Raw genomic sequence first — 18,015 nt, 5'->3', positions numbered from 1 at the left:
AATTGACAGTCTGTTTATAAAGCTCTGAAGGAATAATTCTTAAAGATCTGTGTTTCTTAGGTAGAATATAGAATTGTTAGATGTTTCAGAATTCCAGGAATGAATATGATCTCTAGAAAGAAAATTGGAATGAAATAAAGCTATTTGTGAGGGGAGGAGCTTTTATCCAGATCTTATCTTAAAGTCATAGAAGAATTTCGTTTGTGACAATGTATCTGCTTAGCTAATCTTTTTTCCACTACCAGTTATGATTGCATGTCTGTATTTAATAACCTGTAATCATGCAAGGCAGCAACAGAGATTGTTATAAGCCACAGGTTGCCATTGACTGTTTTAGTCAAAGTTGATAGGAATTAAAACAAAAATATCAACATTTGTGACAGATCATTTATTTCTGACCCATTGCCTTACTAAATGATCCATTAGTTTGATCCAGCTAAGTTTATTCTATGATGTTGTGTCTTCATACCTTATTTTCCCTTAGCAATGAATTTCCTAGTAACTTTTTTACAAAATAGTAGTGTTGGAAAAAAAAAACCCCTAGGTTAACTAAACAAGAAGATATTGGCGTTTCCTTTTCATTAGCTCTGTGAAAGAGTATTGAATCTAAGTTATAAAGATGACTATTGACATCTTTTTAAGGGACAGAGCTTAAACATTAATGCCACAACACATAATTTATTCGTCATTCCCATTTTTCAAGATACTTATGGAGACAGCTTTTGTAGCAAAGATATTATGTACCCTTTTCTGTAAAGGCTGTCTGAGCCCTTCAGTAAAAGAATGGCTAATTTGGGAGAACAATTAGAATAGCTAGAATACACTAGAATGATTTCATAACTTAAAAACAAATCTAACAGAGAATTCAATTCAAACAGGAAACTATTCCTAGACTACAGTTTAATGGAAGTATTTATAGCTTACCAAAATGAGAGTTTCTGTATGTGTGGAATATATTTCAGTTTCACGGGATATACAAATCAAAATAAATTCTCAGGAACATTAATTGAATTTACTGTAGTTTTGAATCTTATGTGGTGATTTATATGTATTGACCATGATGGGATTCAAAAAATTTGGGCATGGCTTATTTGTTGGGCATGGCTTGGTGGTCATGTGACCGGGTGATCATGTGACTGGGTGGGCAGGGCAATCTCAATGTCACTCACATCAAGGGGTGCCTCACCTGGCCCCTCCCCTCCCAGCCATTCCTTGTCACACCCAGCCTCAACATATCTATAGTTCTGTACAAATGTTGTTCATCTTTTTTTGACTTTATTATCTACATACTATAGATGTACTTTCATGGACCACTGAAAGGAGGAAATGGCTCACATGCTTTGCCCAAGAGGGTGATAGGCAACAGGCTTTTAAGGGGTTGCCAGAAAGAGGGGGGGCAATGTATTTTCTAAAGCACCAGAAGGCAAACAAGAAGCAATGGATAGAAACTGAACAGAGAGAGAAGCAAACTAGGAATAAGGAGAAACTTCCAGACAGTGAGAACAATTAACCAGTGGACCTGCTTGTTTCTAGAAGTTCTGGGTGCTTCAACGCTGAAGGTTTTTAAGAAAAGACTGGACAGCCATTTCTCTGAAATAGTATAGGGTTCCACTCAAGGTCCCTTCTAAGTGTTATTCTGACACCATTCCCAGGACCTCTACTCAGAGTTTGGCATCTTCAGTTTTTCATGCCTGAGCAAGGGGTTGGACTAGAAGACCTCCAAACTTCCTTTCAGCTATGTTAAACACACATGTATTTATGCTCTGGACTATTGACATGTAAACCCTGAAAAATACCTGGGCAAAAGAAAAGCAGTAAAACCAATCTAGGTGTAGGGACAGAATAAAATATTAATATATGATAAATAATAGAACAATTAAAAATAATAGGACAGAGTTTTCTCTCTTTCTCTCCCCCTTTCCTTCCCATTTCTTTTTCCTTTTCTTTCTTTCTTCTTTCTTTCTAGTTTTTCTTTCTCTCTCTCTCCCCTTTCCTTTCTTTCTTGCTGTTTCTTCCTTCCTTCCTGTTTTTCTTTCTGTCTCTTTCCCTTTTCCTCTTTGTTTGTTTCTCTCCCTTCCTCTTTCTTCCTTTCTTGCTCTTTCTTTCTTGCCCTTCCTTCCTTCCTTCCTTCCTTCCTTCCTTCCTTCCTTCCTTCCTTCCTTCCTTCCTTCCCTCTATCTCTCTGACACACACCAAACTCTCTCTCATGACACACACAGACACACACACACCCCTGGTCTGGGAAGAACTTATTGGGCAAACTCTAGAGCAGCAAGCGGCAGGACAACAAAGAAAGCAGTAGCCCCAAAACATTCATCTGCCCTCCCTTTTGGAGCACATGGATGATGATGGCAGCAGCGGGGGCAGGGCGAGGGGGTGCAGCTATGGGAAGCCTCCCTTTTGGAGCACATGGGTGGTGGTGGCAGCAACGGTGGTGGTGGGAAGCGGTGGTGACGCGGCTGTGAGAAGCAGCCCCAGGAGTCCCTACCTTTCATTTCAGAACACCTCTTACTGCGGTGTTGGACAGACATTCCTCCCACATGGAGTCAGTTCCTGCACAGCCCTGCCTCCCTAAAGAGCAAGCAGCAAGAAGCCTGCTCAGGTGGGGAGGAAGGAAAGCCCCGGCCCACCTGTTCTGGCTGGCAGTTCTGTTCCCCTTGCTATTCCAGGCTCTGCCACCTCCCAGCCTCAGAAGGAAGGGGCATCAGTGTTCCCATGGATTGGGTTTGAGTGGGGAGCAGCTGGGAGAGCTTCACCCCAACTCTGGCTGGGATGAAGCACTCCTCTCCAACCCACCACCAAGAACAAGCCAGCAGAAACCTACTACCACCACTTCTGCCAGAGCACAACTTCTTCCCAGTCAGCATGGCTCTTACACTGGTGCCGGACAGACATATCTCCTGTGTGGAGTCAGCTTCTGTACAGCCTTACTGCCCCAGAAGAGCAGCAGTGGCAGCCACAACAGGGCAAGAGACAGGAGCGAGAACAGCCGACTTCCCCTCAGCCCCGGCAGTGACGGTTCACGCTCCTACCTTTTGCCCCCTGTCTGCTGCTGCTGCTGCTCTTCAAGGGCAGCGGAGCTGCATGTTTGAACCACTGCCACCCCCTCGACCCTGGAAGTGGCGGCTCTCACTCCTGCCTTTCGCCCCATGCCTGATGCTGCTGCTACTCTTCTGGGGCAGTGGGGCTGTGCAGGAGCTGACTCCACATGGGAGGAACGTCTGTCCAATGCCATGGCTAGAGGTGCTTCGGAAGGGAATGTGGGGACTTCCGGGGCTGCCTCACATAGCAGCACTGCCGCTCCCACCGCTCGCTTTCTGCCATGGCAAAGGGGGTGAGATGCAGGCTGGCAGGGAACCCAGTGGCTCTCAGGCCTGGGCCTCTGAAGGAGGGGAAAATGGGCAATGCATCGTGCTTAAGGGAGAGTGTGTGGTAAGTGGGCTGCAGCTCCGGGGCAAGGCTGGAGCTGGGGAATCATGCATTCCTGACCCAGCCGAGGCACCTGGAGGTTCCAGGGACTCAGGCAATAGTGCACGTCCTTGGGGCCTCAGGCCCCGACCCAAGGCGAAGGGTCAGGGGGCAGCATGCATTGCTTACCTTTGGTGAGCTGACCAGGTATCAACAAGGCAATTGGCGATGTGATTAGCTGGACCATGTGGCGAAGGCAACATATATAGGGCGGGGGTGGGCAGGGCGAGCATCAAGCAGCTGGAAAAGATGAGCAAGCAGCCGGAAGGGTTGAATGACCATCGGGCGACTGTACCGGTTCGGGGGCATGGCCAGACAGAAGTCATTACCAGTTCCGCGACCCATGCCAAATTCTTGCTACTGTGTCATCAGAGCTGGTGAAAACCGGCTGAATACCATCTCTGGTATTGACTGTGAACTTAATTAAGTTTTAATTCCTAGAACTTAATAGCAACATTTGGTCATTAAAATAACGTTCAATTTTCATAATAATACACTAAAACTATGTTTATATTTTTAATTCCTTATTTATTCATTTGTGTTTTATTTTGTTATCTCTCTCTTCCCCGCCCCTCTCTTTCTCTCCCTTTCTCTCTCTCTCTTGTTTATGTCTTTTACTATTTTTTTCTCTGAAAGCCATTTTTCTGAAATAAAAGATGAGGCGCATTTTAAGTGAACATGTGCAAATTAATTCTGTTTGAATATGTGAGAATAAAGACTTCTCACCTCTATTTCTGCACATTAGTATGGTTAGAAGAAAGACATCTGTTTGGAAGTATTGTGGTTCACGAGGAAACAAACAAAAGCAGATTTTTGTAATGGCTTGTAAGCAGAAGCTGTAATTTAGAGGTAACATTATGTTGGAAGTTATAAGTTCAGTCCATGCTGGCTCTCATAAGAAACAAATAGTGAGATAAAGTGAGAAAATAAAGAAAATAATTGTAGAATTTCAGAATTTCAATAGGAGTCAGCTTCATGCAGTTCATCAGTGATTGGCAATGAATGAATGTTGTATTCATGACAACCAGAACCTTCTGCAGTGCAAAAACATTTTAAAAGAGTAAGGTTGAAACAAGAAATCATATGGAAATTTACACCCATCTCTTTTGGATATGTTTTACTGTAGAGTTTTATATCTCTCTTTCTGTCCCAGAAGTTTTCTTGGATGACACAACTTGGGCATTAAAAGAAAGGTCTATATCTCAGCAATCTGGTGTGCAGTTTGCAACATGTATTGGGCAGAGAAACTCTCCTGTGCTTTATAATCATTTTTCATTCAACTTGATGAAAGAGAATTTCCTTTAAAATTATTTCAAAGTAAATCTTTTTACCCTTATTTGGTTATGAAGTAACCTATAGATAGAGGCATATGAAAACTTCCTGCCTCTCATTGTACAGCCTTTCCCTCAGCAGTTTATAGACAGATTGGTTTCCTATGATTGAATTTAGTCTCAAAAAAGGGTATTGTGGAGGAAGACCTCTCACTGGGCTTTTTCAGTACTTGTGTTATTTTTACTGCTAAGGGACAATATTGCCTTTAAGACTGTGGTTGAAAAAAAAAATCTTATACTACTTTTGGAGAAATTGACCAGTGACTTTGGAGTGTTCCCACCTCTAGACTGCTGACTTCAGTCGTCAATTTTTATTGCTGTCCTTATGATCCATTTTCTGTCAGTTATGACTCCTAAATATAAATAATTTCTAGATATTGTATTTCTATTGTTATTAGTGTTTGACTTGAAGTGTTTGGAAGTTCAGAATGTAGTATTTCAAATAAACAAACTCTAATAGCAGAGACTCTTTGATTAAATGAAGGTAAAGGAGGAAAGAGAAGGTATGGAGCCAATCTTATAAGAGCAACAACAACTGTGTATATGAGCATATCACTTTTGTGTAGCCATTTCTTTTTTTAAAATTAAGATCTCATCTGCATCTCACTTACATGTGCAGGGAGCTATAGATAACCCATATTATCAGACTGATTGAAATAAAATGACAACTAATTTTCAGCAGATAATTTTTTTCTAAAACAATTAAAACATCAATTACCTTTTAATATATTTTTTCCTTATTCCAAATGCCTATTCTTTGCTACTTTATTGCTATTAACCTGTTAACCAGAACCTGTTTTCTCTAATTATGCATAACCTTATATTAAGAATGTCTCCTTTACTGAAAAAAGTAGCACTATTCTATTAATAAAATATTCTATTTTGCTGAGTGTCACTTTGTTATTTTACAATGAGATATTCCTTCTACTATACCTTGCTGAACAACAGGCTATATATTGAAGACAGCTGTTATTCTCAGATCTTTGTAAAATTCACTGAGACATTCCTATAACTCAAAACAGTATTCCTGTGTACTTAATTTGGCTTACAGATTTACATTCCCAATTACAGGACCACTGTACTGCATAAGAACCATCACATGCTTTTCTGTTGCTATTGGTTACAGGGAAAAGGGTGAGAACTGGCTGCCACCAGTCACATGACAGATTGAAAAATCTAATACATTCAGACAGCTTGCTCTTAGTTGGCTTATATCTTGTTATTATCAAATGATTGCATCTCTTGACTTGATGAATATATGACTGCCAGAAATTGTGATTATTCCATATTACTGGAACAGAATGGACTGGTAATGTCGACAAAAAACCATTAAACAGAATAGCCATGTCAAACATCTCTCCCCAGAAGATACAATCCAAAGTGCTTTATTTGTACTAGATTGTGTTTTTTTTAGCAGATTAGATTTGTAGACAAGAACCTAATCTTTTTCATATTTAGCTAAGTCTGCAAATTTCTGCAGCTTTCTGTTCAGTCTCTAACTTCACTCCCCAATGAATGGAAATGAGATTGTTACAATTGTCCTTGTTCATATGTATTCAACTAAATCTTTCTGTCATTTATTGTGTCTATATTGCTGGACCTTTCAGTCCCTCTTTTATGGCTTAAGACTAATATACAGAGTCTGCATGTGGTTATCAAAACTAGCACATTTAAAATTGCAACACAAAGGATTCTCTCCAGCAAAATTCAAACTAACTGAATGATAGGTCACTAGAGGAAGATATTTCAGTGATAAAAGTGTGGAAAGGAGGGCTTAACTTCTCTATATAGTGAACATTTTCATTTTTAGAATGACTAAAAATGAACACAGGTGTTATGTAGGCACCGGTGAAACTAAACTAAAGTAAACTTCTGTAATATAAATTTTCACACTGGATTCGTATGTATTTTGAATTTTATAAAAAGTTGATGCAGCCACAACCCAGAAGAATAGTGTCCTTTCTGACACCTGAAAAAAAAAAGTAAGATGAGAATGATAGGGAACATCCATCTGTTTGCATTTTTATAGCCAGGCATCCCTATAACAGCAATTTTGAAAGCACCATCCAAAAGCTTTTATTATTTAAAATTGTTCTTTTCTGTGAGATATTTAGATACATTGCTAAGACCTCCTATAGCTGAAAGTATATCCTTTTTTGTCTAAATCAAAGAAGAATCCCTGTTAAGAGAATAGCTAGGACATCTTATTGGGACTACTGTATAATCAAGTTTGCAAATTCTTCTTCTTGCTGGACATAAAAGCATGTATAAAAATTTGCTACAAGATTTCTATGGCAAAATCTTTTAAAAGAAGTAAGTTTAATAAACTGATAAGGATAGAAAAGGTGACCCAGGCCAATTGGTAGATACTGTTGCTGCAGGCCAGGCCAGGGCTCTGAATCAGAAGAAATCCAAAAGGTTGTCTGTTGCTGGATTAAGGTTCATGGTTTACAAATATAAACAAACTTGACACTTTCTGTTTATATTTATTATTCATTTGAATTATGTTCCTGATCATTGTTAATGATGGTAAAATTTGGAATAGAAGAAACAATCCAGGGTAGATTATTCAGTTACTGGAAATCTAGTTAAAATATGGTTATTGAGAACTAATATCATCTCTAGGCATGTAGAGGAAGGACTGGAAATAATCCAACAAATAAATCTTTCTCTGCTATGATTAGCAATATTTACTATTGTCTGTGAATTGTCACATTTTGATTCCTTCTAGAGCCCCTGATTATGACATCGAACATGTAAACAAGCTAAATTCACTACTAACATGGGCAACATCCTGCCCACACACTTTTATCTTTCTTGGTGACCTCAGTCTACTTCATATTAACTGGATCCTAAACGATTGTACAACTGAACCCATACATGCAACCTTCTACAATGCTGTAACAAATCTGGGACTGGAACAACTAGTAACCAACAATACTAGACTTAACAACTGCCTTGATCTCATCTTCTGCAATAGTTTGAATTTAATTTACAGAATACAAATTAAAGAACCCTTTTCCAACAGTGACCACAACATGATTGACTTTTGTTTCAACATATGTCCACACAAAAATAATCACAATGACAAAATCCCCAATTATAACTTCAAAAAAGGCAACCATGATCTTATAGACAACGATTTCTCATCTCTTGATTGACAACTTCTATTCACTGGATGCAATACTGAAGACCATTACAACATATTTTTACTTGAAGTCAAAAGAGTCATCAAACTATATGTACCAATAACAACTCCCAAAACAAGAAAAAACAAATTACCCATAACAGTAAGGAAGTTTCAATCCCCCCCCCCCCCAAAAAAAATCACTTTGGCAGGAAAACAAATCTGGTCACGTTGCCAACTTCAAAAGCCGATACAAAAATTTATGCCACCAGATAAAGACTGAATGCACCAATTATCACATTAAACAAGAGGAAAACCTTCTACACACCAATTCCACCTGCGCTTTCTATAATTTTGTGAACAACAAAGTAAAAGACTCAAGATCCATTCCACCCCTGAAAGGACCTAATGCTAAAGACTGCAACGACGACCCCATTAAAGCCAACCTCTTTAACACATTCTTTGGGTCATTATTTGTAAACAGCAATGGATCATGCCCAGAATTTCCTAGTTGAACCACAGACAACTACAATGATCTAATACATATCCATTTTACAGAAGACAATGTTGAAAAAGCACTATGCCATCTAAAACCATCTTTATCTATTGGACCGGATGGAATATGTGCCTACTTCTTAAAAAAGCTATTCGCTGCCATAGCCGAACCTCTAAGCATAATCTTTGAACAATCTTTCAGGACCAGCTCCTTGCCAAACCTATGGTCACAAGCCATGGTCATCCCCATCTTCAAAAAGGGAGAACCCAGCCTAGTTGAAAATTGTAGGCCAATCTCTTTATAATAGGCTTTGAGGCACAACCAAGAACACAGATTTAGTGATCTGCAAATTTATTTCAATTGATATAAAAGGTGATTCACCTTTGTGACAGAATGACTCTTCTGCCTCAGCTGGAATATTGGGGAGGACTATAGAGGAGGCAAGATATGCCATTGCCTTTCCAAGTGCTGCATGGCTCTGTCACAAACATTCATCTACCTGCTTCATTTTCCTAAGCCCAGTTGAGTGGGAGGTAATACCCACACAAATATATGTATTTCCACTGGGCTTGGAAACCAATTAATCAGTGCTGAATTAGCCTTATTGGACATTGGCTAGCTCAAGGGAATATGGTGTGCTGACAATTGTTGTCATATGAACTCTAGTTAGTGAGATTAAACAATCTCATAAGCAATGAAAAATTAACATTTGGGTTTCCTAGAAAATAGGGATAAAACAGCTGCAGATCATATACAAGAATGAATGGATAATAAAAGCAATTAACACAGCTTTATCAAATAATTCTAGAGAATTTCTTTATCATCTGTGAAGAGTATGAGGCAAAGATGGAGAAACATGCCATAGTCAAACCACCCATAAAGGGTTGTCTTCATTGGGCAAGTTTTATAACCTTTCAACTCTCTCCCCACTTTTATCCCTTCTGGAATTGCTTAAATTCTTTTGGGGAAAATACATGAGGAAATAATTGCATTCTTTAGGCATCAGCAAAGAAAGATTACATATTACCAAGGATTAGTTTAATTGTTAAGTGCTAGCAAATATTGCATGCCTAGTTAAGACAAAAGCAGGAAAACAATTGTCTAAATGAAGCAAATAAAGTAATTTGTCTAAGCAATTCTTTGGGCACCAATTTAAGACACAGTTCAATCACAGATCAGGGTATCACAATTCACTCTTGGCTCTGGCTCTACCCATTGCTAGATCAGGCCATTCTTGTTGAAGGCCTTATCATCTGCCCTCAAGCAAAAAAAAAAAAAGGTTCCTTCCATACATGACAGCACTTGGTTATCACTATATGACTTATTAATTAATGTTTAAGTAGACTTGCTGCCAATTTGACATGAATCTGCTAGCCTTCTGACTGATGTGGGCAATTAGCAGGAGCCTTGCTCTCCTTTAATGCATTTTATCTGTGTGATTGCATCTTGCAATTAAGCTCTTAAATATCACATAAGACTGAGAGAATAGTTTTGTATATAGTAGCATGCCTGTATATTCAATTGTTTTGAGCATTTCTATGGCAGCACAAATTGCTCTGAAATAGAAGAATGGTACATGCAATTACCAAGGTCACAGGTTTTTTTTTCATTGTACTGATTTTACTGACAGCTGCTCTACTTAGGCATGTAAGCACTTGCTGAGAAAGTGGGGGAGGGATGGAGGGGTGTTTAATTCCCTAGGAGAACCAGCAAGCTGACATGTATGTTTCAAAAGAAAGAATCCAGAACAGGAAGAGAAAAGGGAAGGGTTTTCTTCTAAGTTTGTTGGAAGGTATTGCTGGAGTGAGGGGTAGCTGGATAAGGCATGGAGAAGAGAAAGTAACAACTGGATGAACCAGAAGGCAGAAGATCCATGGCCAGGGATAAAATCCAAGAAGGTGCCTGACAGTAGCTGGAAGAAAGAAGAAAGTGTAGAAAAAAGCCAGCAGAAAGAACATACAGCCCTGGACTCTAAACAATGACAGGGTGAACTCCATATGGGTCAAATGCTAGAGAACTAGACAAATGTGAAAGACCTTCAAAGAAAAAACAAAAAAGTCCAGTTGCCTCCTGGAAAAAGCACCTTTGGGACAACCTGGATGACCTGGATGACTGAGAATCTCTACAGACTTTTAGACAAAAGAATATTAAGGGAAGAAACTAGCATTAACATTAGCATTCCTAAGCCTGCATGTAAGTAAGAATGTAAGGAGAAAGATACCAGCAGTGAAGCATCTTGAATTATAGGTAGTCCTCGACTTACTACCACAATTGAGCTCAAAATATCTGTTGTTATTAAGTGAGTTTTGCTCCATTTTATGATCTTTTTTTCTTGTCACAGTTGTTAAGTGAATCACTGCAGTTATTAATAATAAAGTTGTTAAGTGAACCTAGCTTCCCCATTGAATTTGTTTGTGAGAATCTCACAAAAGGTGATCACATGATCCTGTCATAAATATGAACTGTCATAAAATTGCCAAGCTTCAGAATTTTGATTATGTGACCATGGGGGTGCTGCAATTGTTGTAAGTGTGAAAAACAGTCCTAAGTTCAGAGGTGGGTATTCAGCAGGTTCTGACCAGTTGTGGAGAACCAGTAGCGGAAATTTTGAGTAGTTCAGAGAACTGGCAAATACCACCTCTGACTGGAGATTTTACAGTATCCTTCCTCTGCCATGCCTATCAAGCCACACCCACAGAACCAGTAGTAAAAAAAAATAGAATTCCACCACTGCAGAAGTCTTTTTTTTTCAGTGCTGTTATAACTTTGAACACTCATTAAATGAACTGTTGTAAGTTGAGGACTACCTGTGCTAGGGTGCTGGTACAAATTTAAGTAATTTAGCTAAGTCCTTATTAAGTTAAGTTTGAAAGTAGAATACAAAGATAGAGTTACAGATGATAATAGAGATTGAGAAAAATATGCATAAATTTTATTTATTTTAATTTATTTGGTTTGTCAATTGCTTACAAGATAATAGGTATAAGTAAAAACATAGTTGTGAATACATGGATATATACAAGAAAAATAAAAGAAACAATAGGACAGGGACGGTAGGCACGTTGGTGCGCTTATGCACGCCCCTTACAGACCTCTTAGGAAAGGGGTGAGATCAATAGTAGAAAGTCTACTTTAAGTCTACTTAAAGTTTTTTGGGTTTGGGGAAGAAACCACAGAGTCAGGTAGAGTATTCCAGACATTGAACACTCTGTTGCTGAAGTCGTATCTCCTGCAATCAAGTTTGGTGCAATTAACCTTGAGTTTGTATCTATTGTTTGCTTTTGTATTGTTATGGTTGAAGCTGAAGTATTCATTGACAGGTAGGACATTGCAATATATAATTTTATGTACTATACTTAGATCAGACCGAAGGCAGCGTAGTTCTAGATTTTCTAGGTCTAGAATTTCAAGTCTGGTGGCATAAGGTATTCTGCAATGAGTAGAGGAGTGGAGAACTCTTCTTGTGAAATATTTCTGGACTTTCTCAACTGTGTTAATATCAGATACGTAACGTGGGTTCCAGACTGATGAGCTGTGTTCAAGTATTGGTCCAGCAAATGTTTTGTAAGCTCTAGTTAGTAGTGTAATATTACCAGAGAAAAAGCTATGGAAGATTAGGTTAACAACTCTTAATGCCTTTTTGGCTATGTAGTTACAGTGGGCTCTAGCACTTAGATCATTAGAGATGAGTACTCCAAGATCCTTGACAGAGTTTGGATCATCAACAGGGTCTTGATTATTCAGCCTCTATTTTATTTTCTGATTATTATTTTTTTTTTTTGCCAATATGTAGGACAGAGCATTTATTTGTTGAGGTTTGAAGTTGCCATTTGTTTGATTATTCTGATACATAGTCAAGGTCTTTTTGAAGGGTAGCAGTATTGTCTGTGGTGTTGAATAGCTTTACATCATCAGTGAAGAGAACGCAGTTGCTCTTAATATGATCACAGAGGTCATTTATGTAGAGTATGAAGAGAGTTGGTCCTAGAACACTGCCTTGGGGGACACCACTGTTGACAGGTACAGAATTTGATAGGACGCTCCCAATTTTGACCATTTGTTATCTGTTTGACAGGAATGTTTCTAACCAGTTATGCAGGTGTCCAGAGATACCATAAGATTTTAGTTTTAGGATTAGTTTGTCGTGTACCACTGAATCAAAGGCTTTACCGAAGTCTATGTAGATTGCACCTATTGCTTTGCCTGATCGAGTTGTGTAGTCCATACGTTTTTGCAGTGTAAGAGTTGCAGATTATGGGATAGTTTTTTCTGAAACCAAATTGTTTATTAGAGAGTAGGTTGTTTGTTTCTAAGTGGAGGATGATGTATTGATTAATAATTGATTCCATGACTTTCATGGACTTTCAGGTGACGCAGCATAAAGAGATGGTCTTTAATTTTCAACTAGGCTGGGGTCTCCCTTTTTGAAGATGGGGATGACCATGGTTTGTGACCATAGTTTTGGCAAGGAGCTGGTCCTGAAAGATTTTTTGAGCCTTGATTTCTAAGCCTTTGATTCAGTGGCTTAGAGGTGGCAGTGGATAGCTTTTTTAAGAAGTAGGCACATATTCCCTCCAGTCCAATAGATAGAGATGGTTTTAGATTGCGTAGCGCTTTTTCAACATTGTCTACTGTAAAATCGATATGTATTAGATCATTGTAGTTGGTTTGTGGTTCAACTAGAAAATACTGTGCATGATCCATTGCTGTTTACAAATACTGAGCCAAAGAATGTGTTAAAGAGGCTGGCTTTAATAGTGTCGTCATTGCAGTCTTTACCATTAGCTCCTTTCAGGGACACACATAGTCTTCTAAACACACTTTACACTATGTTTGTATACTAATAAACAGCGCTATCTTTAATCACTGTGTTTGTATGTTTAGCCTTTTTTCCTATCCATTCCCACATTCCAACAAAGTCAAGTATGGAATGTGCTTAGAAAAATGGAAATCCCACTGCCTGAATTGAACATGGCAGAATAAATTTGCAAAGGAGTCAGTTTTGTTCCTTTATTCAACCTTTTAATCAACTTATATTTAACTCACTTACTGTATATTTAGGAGAAACTAGGTTGGAAGAAGATTAACATGGCTATAAAATTGGAGGAAGAAATATCAAAACCTGCTATGCTGATGCATTTACTATGACTGATTAAATGTAGAGATTAAATATACAATGATAACAGATACTGCAACCAGCCTTAGAATTGACAATGAAAATTAATAATAAAGGAACCAGCAATCAAGATATACTGTATAGCATTGGCTAGCACTTGTCAAAGCAGCCCTGAAGATCTTGGAAAAGATATTCAGATGCCATAATGTGTCTATACTTACAAAAATCCAGAATTATGCAGGTAATATTTTCCCTTATGACACTATGAAAGGAAAAATTGGATTTTGAAGAAGCAGTACAGAAAAAGGATTGGCACTTTTGAATCTACCCAGGATTCCCATTCAAGATACAAATGACAAGGGTCAAATTATCATACTTTGAACACAATATGTGAAGACCAAGCCCTCTTTAGAAGTCAATAATGCTGGGAAATATGGAAGGAAAAAGAAGAAGATGGCAGCAAGGCAGATGGACTATACTTGTGATGGGTACAATTCAGTGGTGGGATTCAAATCTTTTTACTACCGGTTCTGTGGGCATGGCTTGGTGGGTGTGGCTTGGTGAGCGTGGCAGGGGAAGGTTACTTTAAAATCTCCATTCCCACCCGAATAACCTGCTTTCCAGCTCCATTCTCCTGTGCAAGACAACAAAAGAAGACCCAGCCGATCAGCTGAGACTTGGGAGTCAGACAATAGATGGGGGCGGGGCCAGTCAGAGGTGGTATTTGCCAGTTCTCCGAACTACTCAAAATTTTCACTACTGGTTCTCCAGAAATGGTCAGAACCTGCTGAATACCACCTCTGGTACAATTTTGGAAGATTTAAATGAGCGGGTTGGGGACAGATCCTCCTGGAGAAAATCTATACGGTCACTAAGAATCAGCACTGACTTGATGGCACATAATCAAACAGTGGCTTGAAAATATTCCCAAACCACTTGAGGAATCACTGTTTGTGATTTCAAGAATTCCACAAAAGCTGTGTCTGTCTTTCTGTCTTCTATCCAAATATTGCTAGCTGAAAATGAAATCTGAACATCTTATCATTTTAAATCAGGCTGTTAAAGACTGATAGAATCTTAAAACAGAAATGATAATTTTGCCCTGTCTTACAATGAGGATTGTTCATCTTTTTTGGATAAGTAATATTAATTATGTAATTTCAGGTATATTAGCTAGCATTCTTGTGTACTTTCGAGGTTTAGTATTGATACTGGTGAAGAATTTGACAGTGTGCTGGAACAACTTGGATAAGTAATATTAATTATGTAATTTCAGGTATATTAGCTAGCATTCTTGTGTACTTTCTAGGTTTAGTATTGATACTGGTGAAGAATTTGACAGTGTGCTGGAACAACGGGTGTTTCAAAGTTCCTTCACACTTTACTTGGATTATTGGATTTGACTAGCAGAATGTAAGAGCCAAGAGCAAGAGCCAAGGATAGGGGCTGTCTGATAAAATGTAAAGCAGCCCTTTGTTCAGACATTTCGTTGGACTGTTTCACTGTGTACTTCTTTGTTTACAGCTTTATGCAGTTGTAAACATTTATCTGGCAGGCCAATTATGTACTGTAAGAAAAAAGAAACCCACTGTGTTTAAATTCCTAAGCTCAGACAAAATTTAATTAAAACTTGGAAGAAATGTAAACTATGTACTAGGAGAAAAAAACTGCCTATGTGGTCTTTCGTTTTCCTCAATTTCTTTTCAAATTGTGATTTTTTTAAAAAAAAAAGTTAAGATACTTTCACTAATTCCAAATGTATTTTACCTAAGGCATGACCAGTCTTTGCGTTCAGAGACATGATGATGATGAAGAGGAGGAGGAGGAGGATTTCATCCTGTGAAGACTGCTGTAGGATGTGTAGCAAGGCTGGGATTTTTTTTTTTTACTCCTTTGCTTTATTGTTTTATTAGCAAGTATTTTTAAGTTGTATCAATATGGTAAACCTACTGGCAGATTGCCACAACTATTTTATTCATCTTCTAATGATAATCAGTGGAAAATACCTTTTATAATTTTGATAGTTTGTTGCTAAATTTCAATGATATAATTTTTTTAAAAAAAGCTTTATTATTGTTTTAATTGCTAAAGTATACAGAAAACTATTAAAAAGAAATAAAAAAACAGTAAAGTGGACTTTACAATGGTATCTCTTTGGGACGTCTCCAAGAGTTAGGATTTGGAGGCCCTGTTGTGCAGTGTTTCATCTCTTTACCAGTCTCTTAGTTGTACTGGGGAAGGGAGGTCAAACTCAACACTGGACATTCCAGTGTAGGATACGCCCAGATATTTCCTCTTTTTTATTTAATAATTGTGAAGCTACTGAGGAAGTCAGTTATATGTATTATGTCAGATGTCATCAGTGGCGCAGTTGTTAGACTGCAGTACTGCAAACTACTTCTGCTAGCAGCCATCTGCCTGCAATTTGGCAGATCGAATCCCACCAGGCTGAAGGTTGATTCAGCCTTCCATCCTTGTGAGGTGAGTAAAATGAGGACCCAGATTGTTGGGGACAATATGCTGACTCTGTAAACCACTTTGAGTGGGCTGTAAAGCACTATAAAATGGTATATAAGTCTAAGTGCTATTGCTATTACAATACTGACCTATATTTTCCAAATCAGTGGGAAAATCAAGCAAGAAAGAGTTGTAATAGAAGTCCAGAATGAGTTTCTTGGATGTTGTAAGGGATTGTATGGTGAGGAACGGACGAGGCTGAACTCCAGCAAAGGCAATTGGTAGTTGGTACAGAAGTTCCCTGGCTTTACAGGTATTCCATCTCTTACATTAGATGGCTTGCACTTCCCTAAAGAAGCTGATGTGGATCCTGGAATCCTTCTGGACTCATGACTCTTTCTGAAACAGCAGGTGATATCAGTCAAAAATGGGTTTGCCAATTGCATCCTCTCTTGAACTAAGTGGCTCTGAAGACAATGACTCATTTGTTTGCTCATCTTTCAGCTAGATTGCTACCAAACACTAGACTACTGTAACATTTTTTTATTTGGGTGCCCTTGAAGATAATTCAGAAGCTGAAGCATAACTAAGGTGGAATTTCTCTGAGTTTCTATCTCATCCTTGTTGTAGGAAAAATGCCCATTCAGTTAGGAACCAAAGCAATTGGCGATACTGGTAGCTACAACAAAATATATATCAGTGACCTGTAGAAATGCTGTGATTAATGGGCTGCTCATTAAAAAGAACCATAGAATCTCCATATCCTTCATTCATCTTTTACAATGGTCCTATACTTCCTTTGCTTTCACCGGCTCTGTTAGACATTCCATCACATGTTATATAGCTTAGTCCTTTTTACCTCCAGAATCATCTCTGGGTAGAATTTCAAGGTGGCTGAGACTCAGAGAATTTCATTTTTGAATGTTCATCCCATCTTTTCAAAAAAAGCATGCCCTCTGAATTCAGTTTGTTTCCTATCTTTTTGTTTTCCAGGAAAATGGTGACGACAGTTCTCTACCGCATGGCATTTGAAAATGTAATATTTTAATGAGAACAGCAACTGATCTCATTTTAACATGCTACATTATAAATATTTTGGCTCTGTATATTGGAAGCTGTCCAGAGTCATATGAATAAGCAGACTTCAAATGTTGATAATAAAAAAAATGTATGTATAAAATAAGGTTTCATTAGAAGATGGTTCACTTTTTAAACACAAATTGAATGCTGGCCACATGGTCAAGGCATAATCAGTGGCATAGTTCTTTGGAGAAACAAAATGGGGACATAAAGATTATCCATGTTTGTGTGTTCTGGGGGAAAGGGTTTTGGATTGATGGCTTCTGCTCTGCTGTGTTTATGCCATAAACATAATATAATTGTACTATCTAGTTATCTTCTGGATCTAAAGCAGTCTGATAAGAATATTCATTTAATGTGTTCCTAAATATTTCTAAGAAAGCTTGTTAATAAGATCAAAAATGTTTCTCCCAGTCTTTATAAAGTTTTTTGGCCAGCCTTGACAAGCATTCTTAAAATATATGAGGAAAGCTAAGGAATATGAACATATTTTATTATATTATTAGAAGACAATGCATCAGTTCACAAGAACTAAAGAATTGTGGTGGAAAGGTTGCAGTTGAAAATCAAAGCTGCTTAAAGTCATGAAAATGAGATTATACTAACTGTATTATAAGTCCTTTGAGGTTTTCTGTACTGGTAAGGGAACAACTTAGAATCTCATGGACATTTCCACCATGGGTGTTCTCTGAAATGATTGGGTTTCATAATTTATATGAAACTTCCTATTTAGAGTTGACAAATGAATTCCATATCCTTTGAAGTAGAAAGAATATAGTAAGCTCAGATAAACAGGAAAATGCACAGACCTCAATATTATACAAAAAAAGTATCAAATTCAATGGCTTCTCTTAAATGTTTCAAAACAATATGGGATGTAGACACAACAAGTATACTTGTTGACTCATCTTGAAACACTTTATAGTGTAAAATTATTTTT

The sequence above is a fragment of the Pseudonaja textilis genome, chromosome 5, assembly GCF_049901715.1.
Source record: "Pseudonaja textilis isolate UNSWEBS1 chromosome 5, rPseTex1.2, whole genome shotgun sequence".
Lineage (NCBI taxonomy): Eukaryota > Metazoa > Chordata > Lepidosauria > Squamata > Elapidae > Pseudonaja > Pseudonaja textilis.
This window is presented reverse-complemented; position numbering follows the sequence as displayed.